General features: G+C 43.9%; 1 protein-coding gene across 1 annotated transcript in view; it reads left to right on the top strand.

The window, feature by feature from the left end:
* LOC126162114 (nudC domain-containing protein 3-like) overlaps positions 1–18,324 on the top strand; it is a 75,202-nt gene that overhangs the window by 46,500 nt on the left and 10,378 nt on the right. The window lies entirely within an intron of this gene.

The raw sequence follows: 18,324 nt of genomic DNA, 5'->3' as shown, positions 1-18,324 counted from the left end.
AGCGCGCCATCGGAGACGCTGGCAATCATGGGGGATTCCTCCGCAATGGATTCTACTCCATCGCTATCGACTTCGACCCAAAAACGGAAACGTGACCAGCCAACAGTGACAAAAGTACTACCGCCTGCCCCACAGTTCCTCGTAGTTTCTCGATCTGAGGACGGAAAGGATTTTTCCTCTGTCAACCCTTTCGTTATTCAGAAGGGCGTAGATGCCATAGCCGGATCTGTCAAATCTTGTACCAGGTTGCGTAACGGTACCTTATTACTCGAAACTGAGAGTGCCTTTCAGGCACAAAAACTGCTTCGGGCCACACTCTTGTACACGTTCCCTGTCCGGGTGGAGGCCCACCGCACTTTGAATTCGTCTCGTGGTGTAGTCTATAGTAGCTCCCTCGACGGATTGACTGACGAGGAGCTTCAATCTTTCCTCGCTGAGCAGGGCGTGACGGCTGTCCATAGGGTCATGAAAAAGGTCAACAATGACCTTGTACCGACCCGGACACTTTTCTTGACCTTCGATAGTGTTAAGCTGCCATCGCGCATCAAGGCGGGCTACGAGGTTATTTCTGTTCGCCCCTATGTCCCGACACCTACGCGCTGCTACCAGTGTCAGCGTTTCAATCACACTCGACAGTCTTGCTCCAATGCGGCTAAATGTGTCACTTGTGGCAGGGATGCCCATGAGGGTGACTGTCCACCTCCGTCTCCTCGTTGTGTGAACTGTCAGGGTGACCATGCCGCCTCCTCCCGCGACTGTCCTGTCTATAAGGAAGAACGCTGTATCCAGGAAATACGGGTTAAAGAGAAAGTGTCCACCTCGGCTGCTCGCAAGCTATTGGCTAGTAGGAAGCCCACGCTGCTCCCAGCGGGGAAATACAGCACTGTCCTCGCCTCTCCTCGGACTACCAGGGAGGTAGCAACCCAGACATGCGATCTGACCTTCAGCACCACGGTCGTCCGTTCGGCCAGCGCTAAGATCGCGCGGTCGACGTCTCCTCTTCCTCCCATCACCCCACAGACACCAGCCACTTCCTCAGCTTCTGCTAAGTCGAAGACCCCGAAGTCAGATGCACGGGCCTTTAAGAAGGAACCATCCCGTGCAGACTTCCTCCGTCCCTCGACCTCCCAGCCTTCGACCGGTACTTCCACCAAACGTCCTTCTAAAAAGGCGCATAGGAAGCACAGTTCTCCTTCTCCGCCACGGCGCCTTTCTTCTCCTGCGCCACCCAGCGGTTGCCGCCCCAGGCCGTCATCCGTTTCGCCTGGCCGCACCGCTGGTAGCCGAACATCTGGCCGTTCACCGGCGGAGGAAGCTCCCCCTCCCGGCCATCCTCCCGAGATGGCCGATGACCCTATAGACCCCATGGACGATGACTGTCCGCCTACTGATAGCGGCGGCAGTGCTCGCTCGAAGCCAGGCCCTAAGCGGCCTTCGAGGTGACCCCTTCTCTCATCTTCCTTTTCTTACAATGGCACTTATTAACTGGAATATTCGCAGCATTCGCTCCAACCGAGAGGACTTGAAGTTGCTGCTCCGCTTGCATCGTCCGCTCGTCGTAGCCCTCCAGGAAACGAAGCTACGCCCATGCGATCAAATTGCCTTGGCACACTACACCTCTGTGCGTTTTGACCTACCCCCTGTGGTAGGTATCCCAGCTCATGGAGGGGTTATGTTGCTGGTCCAGGATGATATTTACTACGATCCCATCACGTTGCACACCGGCCTGCAGGCAGTTGCCATCCGCATTACTCTCCCCACTTTTACGTTTTCCTTTTGTACCGTTTACACTCCATCGTCATCTGCCGTTACCAGGGCAGACATGATGCAACTTATTGCTCAGCTACCTGCACCATTTTTGTTAACTGGAGACTTCAATGCCCACCATCCCCTTTGGGGCTCTCCAGCATCCTGCCCGAGGGGCTCCTTGTTAGCAGACCTTTTCAACCAGCTCAATCTTGTCTGCCTCAATACTGGCGCCCCGACTTTTCTTTCGGACACATCTCATACCTATTCCCATTTAGACCTCTCTATATGTACTCCCCAACTTGCACGCCGGTTTGAGTGGTATGCACTTGCTGATACATATTCAAGCGACCACTTCCCGTGTGTTATCCATCTCCTGCAGCATACTCCCTCTCCGTGCTCCTCTAGTTGGACAATCTCCAAGGCAGACTGGGGGCTCTTCTCCTCCAGGGCGACCTTTCAGGATCAAACCTTCACAAGCTGCGATCGTCAGGTCGCACACCTCACGGAAGTCATTCTCGCTGCTGCTGAATATTCCATCCCTCACCCTACTTCTTCTCCACGTCGCGTACCGGTCCCCTGGTGGACCGCAGCATGTAGAGACGCTTTACGTGCTCGTCGACGTGCTTTACGCACCTTTAAACGCCACCCTACAGTGGCGAATTGTATTAATTATAAACGATTACGTGCTCAGTGTCGTCGTATTATTAAAGAAAGCAAGAAAGCCAGCTGGGCTGCTTTCACAAGCACCTTCAACAGTTTTACTCCTTCTTCTGTTGTCTGGGGTAGCCTGCGCCGGCTGTCTGGCACTAAGGTCTACTCCCCAGTTTCTGGCTTGAAGGTCGCGAATGAAGTCCTTGTGGCCCCTGAGGCTGTCTCCAATGCCTTCGGCCGCTTTTTCGCCGAGGTTTCGAGCTCCGCTCATTACCACCCTGCCTTCCTCCCCCGCAAACAGGCAGAGGAGGCTAGACCACCTGACTTTTGCTCCTCGAATTGTGAAAGTTATAATGCCCCATTCACCATGCGGGAACTCGAAACCGCACTTGGCCGATCACGGTCCTCCGCTCCAGGGCCTGATTCTATTCATATTCAGATGCTGAAGAACCTTTCTCCTGCGGGTAAAGGTTTTCTTCTTCGTACATACAATCGCATCTGGATTGAGGGACATGTTCCCGCATGCTGGCGCGAGTCTATTGTTGTCCCGATTCCTAAGCCGGGGAAGGACAAGCACTTGCCTTCCAGTTATCGACCTATCTCACTTACCAGCTGTGTCTGTAAAGTGATGGAGCGAATGGTTAACTCTCGATTGGTTTGGCTGCTTGAGTCTCGACGCCTACTTACCAATGTCCAATGTGGATTTCGTAGGCGCCGCTCTGCTGTTGACCATCTGGTTACCTTGTCGACCTTCATTATGAACAACTTCTTGCGGAAGCGCCCGACCGCGGCTGTGTTCTTTGATTTGGAGAAGGCTTACGACACCTGTTGGAGGGCGGGCATTCTCCGCACCTTGCATACATGGGGCCTTCGCGGTCGCCTCCCTCTTTTTATTCGTTCCTTTTTAATGGATCGACAGTTCAGGGTACGTGTGGGTTCTGTCCTGTCCGACACCTTTCGCCAGGAGAATGGGGTGCCACAGGGCTCAGTTTTGAGCGTCGCTCTGTTCGCCATCGCGATCAATCCAATAATGGATTGCCTCTCAGCTGATGTATCAGGCTCCCTTTTTGTGGACGATTTTACCATCTATTGCAGCGCGCAGCGTACACGAGTCCTGGAGTGCTGTCTTCAGCGTTCTCTTGACCGTCTTTACTCCTGGAGTGTCGCCAATGGCTTCCGTTTTTCTGCCGAGAAGACGGTCTGTATTAACTTCTGGCGCTACAAAGAGTTTCTCCCACCGTCCTTACGACTTGGTCCCGTTGCTCTCCCAATCGTGGAGACAACCAAATTTTTAGGCCTCACCTTTGACAGGAAACTTAGCTGGTCTCCACATGTGTCATATTTGGCCGCCCGTTGTACCCGTTCTTTAAATGTCCTCCGTGTTCTCAGTGGTATGTCGTGGGGAGCGGATCGAACCGTCCTACTTCGTCTATATCGGTCGATCGTCCGCTCCAAGCTGGATTATGGGAGCTTCGTATACTCCTCTGCACGGCCATCCATCTTACGCCGCCTTAACTCCATACAACATCGGGGTTTACGACTTGCGATCGGAGCATTTTATACCAGTCCCGTAGAGAGTCTTAATGCTGACGCTGGCGAATTGCCACTCACCTACCGGCGCGATATACTGCTTTGTCGGTATGCCTGTCGGCTACTGTCAATGCCCGACCATCCGTCTTATCGTTCCTTTTTTGACGACTCTCTTGACCTTCAATACGGGTTGTATGTCTCTGCCCTGCTACCCCCTGGAGTTCGCTTTCGTCGCCTCCTTCAACACCTTCATTTTTCACTCCCTGCAACCTTTCGAGTGGGCGAGAGCCGCACGCCACCTTGGCTCCAGGCTCAGGTCCGCGTTCACCTTGACCTCAGCTCGCTCCCAAAAGAGGTCACCCCCGGTTCGGTCTACCACTCCCGTTTTTTGGAACTTCGTTCGAAGTTCATCAACATGACTTTCATTTATACAGATGGCTCTAAGACCAATGACGGGGTCGAGTGTTCCTTTATTGTCGGGGCACAAAGTTTCAAATACCGGCTCCATGACCATTGTTCGGTCTTCACAGCTGAGCTCTTTGCCCTCTACCAGGCTGTTCTTTACATCTGCCGCCACCGACATTCTGCTTATGTCATCTGCTCAGATTCCCTGAGCGCCATCCAGAGCCTCAGTGATCCGTACGCGGTTCACCCTTTCGTACACCGGATCCAACGCTCTCTTCAGTGGCTGGTGGACGTCGGTCCGCCGGTTAGCTTTATGTGGGTTCCTGGCCATGTCGGTATCCCTGGGAACGAAGCTGCAGATGCCGCGGCCAAGGCTGCGGTCCTCCAGCCTCGGACAGCTTCTTGTTGTGTCCCTTCGTCCGATTTTAGCAGGGTCATTTGTCGGCACGTTGTGTCGCTGTGGCATGCCGATTGGGCTGCACTTACCGACAACAAGCTTCGGGCCTTAAAACCTCTTCCCGTGGCTTGGACGTCCTCCTCACGCCCTTCTCGGCGGGAGGAGGTCGTTTTAGCCCGGTTAAGAATTGGACACTGCCGGTTCAGCCATCGCCATCTGCTGACGGCTGCGCCGGCGCCGTTCTGCCCATGTGGGCACTTGCTGACGGTTAGACACATTTTACTGTCCTGTCCAGATCTTAACCAACTGCGCCTCGATCTTAACCTGCCTAATACTTTTGATGCCATTTTAGCGGATGACCCACGAGCAGCTGCTCATGCTCTTTGTTTTATCAATTTGACGAACCTCGCTAAGGACATTTGATGATGTTGTTTTTTAATCCTATGCCTGTCAGTCTCTTTTATCGTGTTTTCCCTTTTTAGTTGTTGTTGTCAACTTGTGCCTCGCGGTGCATTCTTAGAGTAGTCAGGGCGCTAATGACCATTGTAGTTGTGCGCCCTAAAACCACAAAAAAAAAAAAAAAAAAAAAAAAAAAAAAAAAAAAAAAAAAAAAAAAATCTGGCGACACAGGCTTCTCAATTGTGTGTTGTGTTCTGATTCACTTAGTGCCCTCCAGGGCCTCTGTGTACTATACACATACCAGCCCTTAGTACAACAGTGCCATGAATGCCTCCACTCGCTTGCTGATGACGTTCATATGGTCACTGGTCATGTCGGAGTGTCGGGGAATGAAGCTGCCGATGCTGCTGTTGAGGCTATAATCTGACTACCTAGACCTTTTTGCTATTCTGTCCCTTCAGTTGATCTTTGGGTGCTGCATATAAGAACATTGTGTCCCTCTGGTGTCAACACTGGTCGTTTCTAAATGGCAACAAACTCCGTGAAATTAAACATCTCCCAATGGCTAGGATGACTTCCTCTCGCCCCTCTCAATGTGAGGAGATGCTTTTAGCTTGGCTGTGTTCTGATCACTGTCATTTCAACACCCATAATTTGTTAAGTGGAGACACCACACCACTCTGTGCTTACTGCAGCCAACCACTGACAGTGCACCACTTTCTAACCTAATGCCAATTTTATAACCTTTTACGTTTTAATGTGTGTTAGACATCTGAATTATCAGATATCTTAGCAGATACAGCATAAGCTGTAAATTGTGTTTTACTTTTTATTCATTGTGGTAATATGGTGAAGGAAATTTAATTTTCAACCATTTGAGCATCTTCTTCAAAGGGGAACTGATAGTTCTTAGCTATTCCCCTACTCCAGTCAGTTGGGCTCGGAGTGTTAGCGACTTCAGCTTCATCCGGTGACTGACCATTTAAAGTTACAACACAGACGCTCGTGACATCAGCTGCTTTGCACCCTAAAGCGACAACAGTGACAGTAGACTTGAGGCCTTAGAATCAGGAGGAAGGATGTGACAGAAGCCCAAGTGCAGGCAACTGCAGGGCATCCTAAAGCCTTTAGTGTTGAGGTAGTAGCATGAAGAACAAGTACATCTACATCTATATACAAGACTACTTGGCAATTTATTCTTCAGTGCTTAGCAGAGAGTTCATCATATCACTTTCAGACTATTTTTCTACCATCCCACTCTTAAGTAGCACAATGGAAAAACAAACACTTAAATCTTTCCATGCAAGCTACAATTTATCTCATTTTATTGGAATGGTCATTGCTCCATTTGTAGGTGAGAGTCACAAAATATTTTTACATTTGGAGAAAAAGGTTGCTAACTGAAATTTCATGAAAATATCTCATGGCAATGAAAAATGCCTTTGTTTTAATGATTCCCATTCCAACTCTCATATCATATCCATGACACATTATCCCCTATTTTGCAGTAACAGCCCTTCTTTTAACTCTTTTTATGTTCTGTGTCTGCCTTGTGTGCTAAAGATCCCATACCGAGCAACAGTACTCCAGAAGAGGAAGGGCAAATGTAGTGTTGGCAGTGTCTCTAGTAGATTTGCTGCATCTTCTAAGTGCTCTGCCAGTGAAATACAGTCTTTGGTTGACATTCCCCACAAAATTTTGTGTGTGGTGGTTCCAGTTCTTCGTAATTGTAATCCCTAGGTATTTAGTTCACTCAGTAATCTTTAAATTTGTGTGATTTATCTTGTAACTGAAATTTAACAGATTTCTTTTGATGCTTATGTGGAGGACTTCATACTACTTATTAATTCTGTGTGTTGGCAGTTTTGCACCATAGAGAACTTTTGTCTAAATCATTTTGTGGTTGGGTTTGATCTGATGATGACTTTATTAGGTGGTAAATGATAGCATCATCTGCAAACACTCTAAGAGGACTGCCCATATTGTCTTTTAAAGCATTTATATAGATGAATAACTATAGAGACTAACTCTTCTGTTTCACTCAGTGACTTTCTATCAAGTGATATGAACTGTGACTTTTTGGGCAGGAAATCATGAATCCAGTCACACAATTATATTATTCCAAAGGCACACAAGTTGATTAGAAGTTGCGTGTGAAGAATGGTGCCAAAAGCCTTTCGCAAATCTAGAACTATGAAATCAATGTGAAAGCTCCTGTCAATAGCACTAATTTCTTCTTGTGTATAAAGAGCCAGTGTTTCACAAGAACAGTATTTTCTGAATCCATGTTTGTGTCAATGATTGTCGCTTTTGAGGTATTTCAGGTTGTTCGAACATGGCATATGCTCCAAAGTCCCACTGCAGATTGATTTCAGTGATATGTCTCTATTACAGCAGATTACTTCTATTTCCTTTCTTGTGTACTTTGTGACCTGTGCAACTTTCCAGTCCTTTGGTTCAGATTTTTCAGTGAGCAAGCAGTTCTATAAGATTGCTAATTATGAAGCTAGTGCATCAACTTGGTCTGAAAAGAACTCAGTTGGTGTACGGTCCGGACAACAAGACTACACCAAGGCTATCTACATCTAAGTTACTCAAATTGGCAGCTGATATGAATTCTGGAATATTTTCTGCATCTTCTTTGGTAAAAGCATTTCTGAAAACTGTGTTTAACAGCTATGTGTTGGTGGCACTGTCATTGGTAACATTACCATTGCTATTGCACAATTAATGTATGGATTGTGTTTTGTTGCTGGTGTGCCCTCCATGCAACCAGTATCTCTTTGGGCTTTTTGCCAGATTTCATGACAGTTTTGTAGTGGAAACCATTGAAAACATCTCACATTAAATTTCAAGAATTTGTAAAACATTGCCAATATTTTAGATTTTACATTCATTTAAATCTGCCATTCTTTCTTTTTATTGGTGCTTCTGCAACAGTTTCCAGACGTGTTTTGAAAATCGTAGGGGATCCGTTTTGTTTCTTATAACTTACTTCGTATGAATCTCTGTTGCCAGTGATTGTATTTCTTTGAATTTAAGGCACTCGTGGTCTACACTTAAGTAGAAAGGTTGCAAGGAATGAAAACTCTTAGGAAGTAATCAAGTTAATTTTTTTACTTTAATTTTTGGTGAATTTGTGAGTTACGGTATTCAGTCTCAACAACAATATTGTTGTCACTAATCACTGTATGTGTCATGACACTTCCTATTTATTAAGGCTTTTTTTATTGCTTCTGGGTCTAGTATGTTACAGCAATCATATACATTTCGTGTGGGCTCCTGGACTAATTCCTCAAAATAATTCTCAGAAAAGGCTTTTAGTACAATTTTGGATGATGTTTTATGGCTACCACTGACTTTTAAAAATGTGTTTTCACCAACTTGAAATGAAAACTCAAGTTTTCTCTGAGCTTTTCAACAACTGTATAACCTGACTTGGGGTCAGTAAAAGGAACCAATCATTATTTTCTTCCAATTATTAAGTATAGCCTCTGCTCATACTAACTCACAGCAACAAATACACCACCAACAATGGAATCAAACACTGGAAAATCCAAGATCAAATGTAACAGTATTGTGAGAAGGAAAGTTGCTACTCGCCATATAGCAGAGATGCTGAATCGTAGATAGGCACAGTAAAGTCTCTTACAATTAAAGCTTTTGGCCATGGGCACACACATGTGCGTGCACGTGCATGTGCGACCCCCCCCCCCCCCACACACACACACACAACTGCAGTCTCAGACAACTGAAATCACACTGTGAGCAGGTAGGTGTTGACAGATGTGAAAATTACCGAACTATCAGTTTAATAAGTCACAGCTGCAAAATACTAACAGATATTGGAAGACGTGAGGCAATACTGACCTTACGACTTATCTTAGAAGAAAGATTAAGGAATCGCAAACCTACGTTTTTAGCATTTGTAGACTTAGAGAAAGCTTTTGACAATGTTGACTGGAACAGTCTCTTTCAAATTCTAAGGGTGGCAGGGGTAAAATACAGGGAGCGAAAGGCTATTTACAATTTGTACAGAAACCAGATGGCAGTTATAAGTCGAGCAAGGGACATAAAAGGGAAGCAGTGGTTGGGAAGGGAGTGAGAGAGGGTTGTAGCCTGTCCCCGATGTTATTCAATCTTTATATTGAGCAAGCAGTAAAGGAAACAAAAGAAAAATTCGGAGTGGGTATTAAAGTCCATGGAGAGGAAATAAAAACGTTGAGGTTCACCGATGACATTGTAATTCTGTCAGAGACAGCAAAGGACTTGGAAGAGCAGTTGAACGGAATGGACAGTGTCTTGAAAAGAGGATAAAAGATGAACATCAACAAAAGCAAAATGAGGATAATGGAATGTAGTTGAATTAAGTCGAGCGATGCTGAGGGAATTAGATTAGAAAATGAGACACTTAAAGTAGTAAAGGAGTTTTGCTATTTGGGGAGCAAAATAACTGATGATTCTCGAAGTAGAGAAGATATAAAATGTAGACCAGCAATGGCAAGGAAAGCGTTTCTGAAGAAGAGAAATTTGTTAACATCGAGTATAGATTTGTCAGGAAGTCGTTTCTGAAAGTATTTGTATGGAGTGTAGCCATGTATGGAAGTGAAACATGGACGATAAATAGTTCGGAGAAGAAGAGAATAGAAGCTTTCGAAATGTGGTGCTACAGAAGAATGCTGAAGATTAGATGGGTAGATCACATAACTAATGAGGAGGTATTGAATAGAATTGGGGAGAAGAGGAGTTTGTGGCACAACTTGACTAGAAAGAGGGACCGGTTGGTAGGACATGTTCTGAGGCATCAAGGGATCACTAATTTAGCATTGGAGGGCAGTGTGGAGGGTAAAAATCGTAGAGGGAGACCAAGAGATGAATACACTAAGCAGATTCAGAAGGATGTAGGTTGCAGTAGATACTGGGAGATGAAGAAACTTGCACAGGATAGGGTAGCATGGAGAGCTGCATCAAACCAGTCTCAGGACTGAAGACCACAACAACAACAGGTGGGTGCCAACAGAAAGTTTTCGCAACCGGAGGAGAAAACTGTTGATTTAAATTTCATGAGAAGATACTATTGCAACAAAAAATACCTTTGTTTTAATGGTTGCCACTCATCACATATCATGTCTGTGGCACTATCTCCCCTATTTCATGATAATACTGAACGAGCTGCCCTTCTTTCTACTTTTCCTAGGTCATCCATCAGTCCCACCTGATACGGATCCCACACCGCACAACGACACTCCAGAATAGGGCGGACGAACATGGTGTAAGCAGTCTCTTTAGTAGACCTGTTGCACCTTCTAAGTGTTCTGCCAATGAATCACATTCTTTGGTTTGATCTACCCACAACATTATCTATGTGATGGTTTCAGTTTAGGTTATTTGTAATTGTAACCCTAAGTATTTGGTTGAATTTACAGCCTTCAGATTTGTGTGACTTACTGCGTAATCGAAAATTAGTCGATTTCTTTTAGTACTCACTGAATAACTTCATACTTTTCTTTATTCAGGGTCAATTGCCACTTTTCGCACCATACAGATATCTTATCTAAATCATTCTGCAATTCGTTTTGGTCATCTGATGACTTTAGAAGACACTAAATGACAGCATCATCTGCAAACAATTTAAGACGGCTACTAAGATTGTCTCCTATATTAATATAGATCAGGAACGGGTTCCAGGTGCTTCTGCTCCAGTCCTTTTGATGTCGCTGCAGCTGCAGCACTGGCCCGCAGGCGCCAGACTTTACCCGAAGACTCGCGCACCATGACAAATTCTAAGTGTGCCCGCAGCACCATAACACTATCATGATTCACACCACTCGTTTTCAGCTAACCTGCTTATTACCGTAATAATTATTTAACTAATTACTGAATGTATTTTAAAAGGTAAATATCGTCAAACAATCAAAATAAAAAATTCCAACATAATTTTGTGATTTTACAAAGCATAATATAACTAATGATTTTCTTAAATTTAGGTTTAGGTTCTGGATTCTTTCCATCCTGCTCACTTCCTACTCCCCACCTTAAAGTACCACTGTCCACCACATCTACAACCACCTCCAAACCTCCCCCACTTCCCCTCATAGCTGACAAACCTTGTTTTGCAGACCTACTATACTTAACCCACCCTCCAAAACTCCCTCCCACCACCACACTGAATCCAGAATCTAAACAGACCTGCAGCACATTCATGAACTTTTCCTCCATGCCTTAGCCCACAGAAATATCAGTCCTTTTCAAAGGCCTCACCTTTTGTCCCACTCCCAAATTCAATCATGCAGAGCTTGTTAAAGACTTTCTCTCCTTCTCCCAGTCCCTACAGTGGAAACACTTTTTTGCCACCAACCCTACCAATCATACTCAACCAAAGACCAATACTGAAACTTGCCTAACTCAGTTCACTCCTCCATCGAAACATGATGCACCCCCACTGCCCCCAAACCACCCCTTTTAACTTTCCAGAATTTCTTTACTTCGAACCTTGCCGCACCATCATTCCCCGAATCCCTCAACATAAAGACTAACCTTACATCCACAGAAAAAATCACAGTCCACTATCTAAAACCTGATCCTGACCTTATAATCCTACCTGCGAACAAAGGCTCCACACTGTTGTTTCAAACCACAAAGATTACCTGGCGGGAGGACTCCCACCTACAAACCTTGCCACAGTGACCCCATTCTAGTAATCCTGCAGTATCTCCAGTCACTACTCAAATCCTTATGCCCATCCCAGTATCTCTCCCTGGAGTCCAGCTCTCTGCTCACCCCTACCACTCCCTGCACTCCTATCTTCTACATGCTTCCTAAAGCCCATAAACCTAACCACCCAGGGTGCCCCATTGTGTCAGTTACTGTGCCTCCCTGAGAGAATCTCTGTTCTCTTAGACCAACACCTTCAAACTATTACTCGGAACCTACCCTCCTATGTAAAAGATAGCAATCATTTCCTGCACCGACTCTCCACAGTTCCAGTCCCTTTACCACAAGGTGCTCTGCAACCTCCCTATACACTAACGTTCCTAATGCCCATGGCCTTACCGCTATTGAACACTACCTTTCCCAACACCCGACAGATTCCAAACCAACCACCTCCATCCTAGTCAGCATGACCAACCATATCCTCACCCACAATTACTTCTCCTTTGCTGGTATTACCTACAAACAAATACAGGGTACAGCTATGGGCACCCACATGGCACCATCCTATACCAACCTATTCATGGGCCATCTAGAGGAATCCTTCGTAAACCCCTCACCCGGTCCAGATTCATTGATGACATCTTTGCTATCTGGATCGAAGGTGAGGACACCCTATCCACATTCCTCCAGAGCCTCAACAACTTCTACCACATTTGCTTCACCTGGTCCTGCTCAACCCACAACCCACCTTCCTAGATGTTGTCCTCCACCTTAAAGATGGTTACATCAGTACCTCCATCCATATCAAACCCACTAACCACCAGCAATACCTCCACTTCGACAGCTGCCACCCGTTCCATACCAAGAAGTCCCTTCCATACTGCCTAGCCACATTTGTTCGTCGCATCTGCAGTGATGAGCGGTCCTTCTCGAAATATACTGAGGGTCTCACAGAGGCCTTCACTGACCGTAGTTATCCTCCCCACCTTGTACAAAGAGGAGCATTGCCCTCGTAACTCAGTACCACCAAGGACTGGAGCAACTGAACTATGTTCTCCTCCAGGGTTTTGACAACCTCTCGTTATGCCCTGACATGAGAAATGTTCTGCCCGCTATCCTTCCCACTCCTCACACAGTGGTATTCCATTGTCCACTTATCCTACACAATATACTCATCCATCCCTACACAACCCCTGCTCCCAAGCCCTTACCTCATGGCTCATACCCCTGTAATAGACCTAGATGCAAGACCTGTCCCTTACATCCTCCCACCGCCACCACCACCACCACCACCACCACCACCACGACCTACTCCAATTCAGTCACTAATATCACCTATCCCATCAATGGCAGGGCTACTTGTGAAACCAGTCATGTGGTTACAAGCTAAGCTGCTACCACTGTGCTGCATTATATGTAGGCATGACAACCAACAAGCTGTCTGTCTGTGTGAATGGCCGCCAACAAACTGTGGCCAAGAAACAAGTGGACCAATCTGTTGCTGAACACGCTGCCAAACATGATATCCATCATTCCGATGACTGCTTCACAGCCTGTGCCTTATTGATCCTTCCCACCAACACAAGCTTTTCTGAATTGTGCAGGTGCAAACTTTCCCTGCAGTACATCCTACATTCCCGTAACCCTCCTGACTTTAACCTTCGTTAGTCACTGTCCTCACCCATCCAGCGCCTTCCCATTCCAGTACTACACAGCCATCATTCCACCACCACAACCAGTCTTTCTATTTCTCTTCTTTTCCGCTCCTCCCCCCCCCCCCCCCCCCCTCCTCACTTCTCCCCTGCCTTCCATCTAATGTGCAGCGCTTAACTGTCTCTGAGCTGGCTGCGACTCAGCATCTCTGCTGTATGTTGATAGCAACTTTCCTACCAACAATGGAATTTTATCTATCCTTTCTGAATAACAGTAGGTCCTTGGTAAAAAAAAAAATTGGATGAACTTCTATGGCTTTAGTCAGCTTTCAGTGCCTTATACTCCATGATTTCAGGTTCAGTGCTTTTCATTAATGCTTGGAGTTCTGGTTCCTTCCCAACAAAGCTATGACAATTTGCAACTAAGATCTTAATGTTTCCTAGGTCTACCATCATCCTCTGTGTGACCTGCAGCCTTTGGGACTGAACGCCTCTTTGTACTTTCCCAGGAGCCACTAATCTAAAAAAAACTGCCCAGTCCATTTCGCACAGCCCCCACTACCTGTATTGTTAAGGTTGCATCATCAATTTTGAAACTAAATGTGTTACGGTGACAGTGACATAATTACAATATTCTTGTTATTAAAGGCAGATGGTTTTCATGTTCATTTGTTCATAAATGTAGTTTTTTTTAATAGTAATTGATGCTATGCGATGTTTCATTGTCATAACAGGTCATACAGAACATTCATAACTGTAATATGTGAGACCCTTTAAAAGCCTATGCTCATGAAGTACAATTAATTTGTATTCTGTGAGAAAAGTAAAAGAAAGACTTGAAAATGGTGCTAGTGAAATTTTCACCTCCACTGTTTGTTAGAATCAAAATTTCGTGTAAAGGCAAATAGGTATTTTGCATTTTAATTGAATCGGGCATTAAATACCACTCCCCTCAAACCATCTGTTTCTGTTTAAATGTTGACAACATATTTCTAATCTGGTCTCAAATTAAGGCATCAGATTTATGGTAGAAGTAGCAAAATTGATTTTTTGGACATTTTGTGGTTTAACACAATATTGTAGTGCCTGTGTTAAGAAGAACGAGGAAATGTTTTGAAGGAACAGGCACTGCTGTGACTACAGCCATTATGAAATGTATTCACATTTGCAAATATGAACAGTCTTCGATTGTGTAAGGGAATGACAATGAAAATTTGTGCCGGACCAGGTCTTGAATGTGGATTTTGCAATTTGTGAGCAGTCGCCTTAATCGCCTTGGCTATCCACACGACTCACATCCAGGCCCAAACTTCCATGTCGTTTAGGCATCACATTCTGTACTTGTACATACAGTATGTAATTCCTGTATGGGGGCGGACATTTTAATTGAAAGTCATTGCCTGGTATCAGCAGTTAAATATGATATTACAGTGCCTATGTTATTAAGAACAACATTGCAATGTTCCAAAGGAACAGCCACTGTGGAGACTACAGCCGTTATGAAATATAATAAAAAAAATATAACATTTAAATTAAAATATCCTCCCCTGTATGTTAATTACATAATGTGCGTATGGTGCAGGTTGTGATGCAGGAATGATGACATATGGAAGTTTGCATGTGGCCATGAGCTGTGCATGGAAAGCAAAAGCAGAAGGTGACTGTTCGCATGAAGTGAGAAATGCAGGTTCAAGTCCTGGTGCAGCACAAATTTTCGCTGTTGTCATTCCTTTATACAGCTGATGGTTTTTCTTATTCACAACTGTGAATACATTTCATTTATAGAAATCGTACAGTTGGCTGGGCCATTTTGTGTAAAGGAAGCTGACACATTAAGATCTTTATTGAAATGAATGCAGTTTTTGGATGAGCATGAGCAGACAGAGGTATATGGCCATCTTTCACTTATTTTGCTAAAAATCCAAAACCAGGACACTCAAAACAGGATATCAATTATATAAAATAATACCTATACTAAATTATTTTAACCGTAGAATGTGTCATGTTTATTATCCAGAAGAGGTCTATGTGTAGATGAATCAGTGATGTTTTGGAGGGAGAGATTGTACTTTAGGCAATATATATGAAACAAAAGGCATAGATATGGCGTCAGAACGTACATGCTAAACAACTGGATGGTTTTGTAAATATGTACACTGTGTATATGAGGACGCTTGATGATACGGGTGGAAATATCATGCTGGAAAGATTGTTTTGCATTTGTTTAGGAGAAGCTGCATGTTCTTTGTAATATTGTAATGGAAAATTACTGCAGTAGCTTTGTGTTAGCTAAAAACTTATTGAATCTGAAAATGCATTCTAGTGGCATGCTGATATTAAATAGGAGGAACACTTCAAAGAAGTAGTATCTGCAAAACTGAGTAAAGGAAACACAATTTTTCACTAATTGCAAGGCATGATGATCATAAAATGGAGAGATAGATGAGAGGTTAGTTACAGTTCCACAATGGTTCAAGTGACAGTCGTGCCAGCAAACAATCTCAAAACCACCACCAATTGTCAAATACAACACGAATATGTCTGGGACTAATAGGCAGAAATACATGCTGTCATATAATTTATATGAACGGAAGACTGTCCATTGGTGTAAAAAAAAATTATTTTCTCACTTGATTGACCTGCAGCTTTTCAGTTTGCATCACCTTAACAAATACGTGGGAAGTAAAATGACACTGTATGATCACAGAATAAAAATAATAAAGGGGCTACTTCCTCCAATGGAAATTTGGAGAGATGTGAGAAAGAGACCTCGTAATGAAACACACAGTGTGCAAAAGTGGGTACCTACCAAAGGGAAAAATCAATTTGAGATTGTTGGAACAAGCCTAGATACTTTATGAACTGCTCTGTGATAACATGATTGAGAGCATTTTGTTTTACAATGGATATTGTTAATATTTCCAGAGTTTTTTTCTTCTTTTTGCTGTATTAAAATTAGCTTATGTTTTGATGTTTTATCATTGCTTCAGTGTTTTCATTGCCGCCGCCCCCCCCCCCCCCCCCTCTAAGATGGGCATTTACATGCTTCTGGCACTTGCTAGCTTAACACACAATCCAAGTGTGACTGATGCTTATATGTGTTAAATTAGGTGTTAGTATTTCAGGTACAGTGCAAAAACTGCAAAATTTGGCGTGACTTAGATTTTGGCTTGTAGTACATGCATACTTCAGAGCCTCATAAGTGAGCAACCAATTGCTGCAATTTGCCTACAAACATGATTTACAAAGTGATCCATTGCCCATGCAATAGGTTAGTGACTTGTACTTAAGCCTACAGTGAATGAGTTAAAACATTTAAAGGCTGTATTATAGAATAACAGGTATAAAGGATACAAAATTAGATCTACATTCATTAGTAAAAGAAGATGCAAACCCATTCAGTCAAAATTAAAAATAGACCTACAGCACTTCTTCCATTCTGCATAGCTATCTCACACATGGAAATTTGCTTGTAATATATGGTGTTAAGCCAGTGTTCAGGCCACCTCCAAAAATTGAAGAAATGCTGTGCTTTGTGAAAAGGGACCTAGGCATAAGAGTGCGTGTTGTGTGAATTGTGCCATGTGATTGCAGTGAAAACTACATAAGGCAGCCAATCCACACGCTGTTAAATGCAGTGCTGAACATAAATGGCACAGTAACTTCAGAAACTTTGAAAAGTCAGTGACTGTGGAACAAAGTCTTACAAAAAAGGGATAATATGAGCTTTTAAAGCAGTAAGATCCCATCCCACAGACTCTTACTTTGATTGTTTGGTAAAAGGAGTGATTGAGACTTGCAAGTGCACCAGTAAATCTAATGAAGCATGCTGAGTGGTGATAAACAGAATTTTCACAAAGAGGAAAACTTTCAAACTTAATGCCAAAGGTGCTGGGATGATATCCATTTCTCTTTTGCTACATAATTCCAATCTGGTAGCAGAAGGCTGCTTGTATTTTTTTCACTCTCAGTTGCTCGCAATTGCTCATGTGAACTACATTTGTTAATTCATAATAAATGTGATAGAGATTATATAAAAAATGAACCTGATGGGATTCAAAACCACAACATTAAGCTTAACTGCTAGGCTGTGGCACCATTCTGAAAATTAGTGCTATTTTCAAAGTGCTAGACCATCCCAAGAAATTATTTTTCACCCATTATTTGTAAACAGTTGCCCACCAGGATGTGTGGCTACAGGGTGCAATACGTGAAAACCAAATATACTTCATTGCAAAGGTATTTTCCAAAAGTCGGGCCCACCACTGGGAAGATCCCCTTGTAAGAGTGGTAATTATTGAGAATGCAACAAAATATGTACATCTACATCTGTAATTCAAAAGCACACAAATATGGTGTGTTATAGAGGGTATTTCATGTATCACTGTCAACTCTTCCCTCTCCTGTTTGTGATGAATGGTACCCAGGAAGAATGACTATTTTTATGCTTCTGTGTGATCTGAAATTTCACTAATTTTGCATTCACAGTCTTTCCAAACAATATATGCAGGAAGAAGGAATATGTTGGTTGACTGTTTTAGGAATTGGAATTTTAACACCTAACTTCAGCAGTTGCATTATGGCACTCTTGTAACTTCTGCCACAGGAATTCAGTGAACAGCTCCTTGGCTCTTTCACATTTATTGAATGAACCTGTGAGGAAACACTCCTCTCTTCTTTGGATCTTCTATCAATCGTACTTGCTGTGGTCCCAAACTGAGGAGCAATAATCAGATACTGATTGTACGACACTTTTGTAATCTATTTCATTTATATAACAACGAAAATAATACATTATTGACAATACAATGCAAGTGAATAGGTAAAAAAATTTACTCACCAAGCTGCGGCAGGAGAAAACACACACACACACACACACACACACAT

This window comes from Schistocerca cancellata, chromosome 2 (genome assembly GCF_023864275.1).
Source record: "Schistocerca cancellata isolate TAMUIC-IGC-003103 chromosome 2, iqSchCanc2.1, whole genome shotgun sequence".
In the NCBI taxonomy this organism is placed as follows: domain Eukaryota; kingdom Metazoa; phylum Arthropoda; class Insecta; order Orthoptera; family Acrididae; genus Schistocerca; species Schistocerca cancellata.
The sequence above is the reverse complement of the archived record's forward strand: the minus strand, read 5'-3'. Positions and strand labels throughout refer to the sequence as shown.